Here is a 1,838-nt window from a genome sequence, read left to right on the forward strand (position 1 = left end):
GCGCGGGTAGCGGGGCGGCCCGCCGCCGTCTCGGTCCCGACGCGGCCTGGCGGGGCGGCGAATGGGCGGCGGGCCGGGCTGGCGGTGGGGTCGCCGCGCTTCCCTCCTCCCCGTTGTTTTCCCGCCGCCCGGTGCCCAGCCCCCGCCGGGTGGGACCGTCCGGGGACCACCCGGGGTCTGCGGGCGGGGAGGCGGAATGGGCCTAGCCCGCTGCACCGCGGCTTGGGCTGTAACCGGGCGAGGCGTGGGGCGCCCCGGTGCAGGCGCCGGCGAGAGCGGCCCAGGGGGCGGCAGCCGGTCCCGGGATGTGCCGGGGTTTCCCGGCGGTGGGTACCGGAGCCCGTGGAGGGGCGGGGGGTCCGGCGGGATGATGTGGGGCGGCGGCTCTCCCCGCTCCCCGGGCCTGGCGCGGCTCCGCGGGAGGGAGCACAGGTGAATTTCCCGGTGTCTCTTCGGGCCCGCTCCCCTCGCCGTCCCGGGTGGGGGTGGCAGGGCAGCCCCTCGGCTCCGGGACGGGGCGGGGGGGTCCGGCCTTAACCGTGGGTCCCTGCCCTGCCAGCGTGACTCACGGCAGAATCTTTTCCGGGCATAATAGACCCACAGTTCAACTTTTATCTTCAGTCAGCCGTGCGGGTGACTAAACGCCAGTAAATAAATTCTGCTGCATTAAAAAAAAAAAAAAAGGCATAAATGCGAAATATTCTTTGTGACCCTCCCTGGCTCCTCAGAAGCAACAGGCTGCGGAGCGGCTCGCCCGAGTCTCCATCAAGTCAGCGGGTATGAATTTAGCAAGTTTTGCCCCGGGCTTGCAGGTTGTAAACTCCCCGTGGGTGCTTTTAGAGCTTATCCTGGACTCTGCTGCTTGCGGGACGGGAGGGTGCGGGCGGGGGGACGTGGGAGCTGAGTGGTAGTCGCTCCCCGAGGGTGATGTGTCTCCCTTGGTTCCTGCAGCTTTGGGCTGGTAGGCTTGGGAAAATGGCACTGACACCGCTCACCGGTCCAAAATGAGACTAAAATCCTCTTTTTTGTATAAAAAGACCAAGTATTTGCAAATCTTTTCTCAGCCCCTCCAGGCAGGGGTTTCTTTCAGCAGCCCACTGCGGTTACAGGATGGACTGCTAGCGTCTCTTGCCCTGGGAATGCCATCCTTGACAAAATTATTATTTAACTTTCTATATGGAGTGTTGTCTCTTCCCATTTTTAGCTTTACAGATTCCTTTCCTCGCTTTAAGAAGTTTCTAATTCAGCAAAGGTTTCTTCGCTCAGTCTCTGCCGCTATTCCGAGCATCCTAAACCACTTATTCATTCTTCCCGACGCTTGTCAGTGCACTCTTCTATCCTAAATATAGGGTAGTATGCCAACGGCAGAAGCTTGAGAGCGAGCTGAAGTGCTGGGAACACCACTGTTTACTCAGAGGAGTAATCAGCAAAGCCTGGCTGATTCCAGGTCGCGCCGTCTTCTTGCTGCAGAAGTTTGCCCTCACTTCTTTGGGAGCTGGTGCAAACTCTTGAATAGCTAGGAGATGTTGTTGATGGCACATACCAGCTTAGAAATACCCGTTTCTTTCAGGATCGTGTAAGCTGAGTTGTAAATTCTGCTTGATTGCTGATATTAGGCCTGGAGAATTGGCAAAAGCGGTGGGGCTGATATCAGTGTTCTGTGCCTTGATTTTTATTTTTTTTCCAGTAGGTTTTGTATGGGATTCATTAACCCCGAGCACCTCTCTGCTTTTAGAAATGGCTGGTAGTCATTGCTAGCTTGAGTGCTGCTTGTCCACCTCTTTCTCCTCACGTCTGTCCCTGCCCCGTGTGCTGGGCTCGGTTGCTACGAGGAATGA

Source organism: Calidris pugnax, unplaced genomic scaffold (assembly GCF_001431845.1).
Source record: "Calidris pugnax isolate Ruff unplaced genomic scaffold, ASM143184v1 scaffold247, whole genome shotgun sequence".
NCBI lineage: Eukaryota > Metazoa > Chordata > Aves > Charadriiformes > Scolopacidae > Calidris > Calidris pugnax.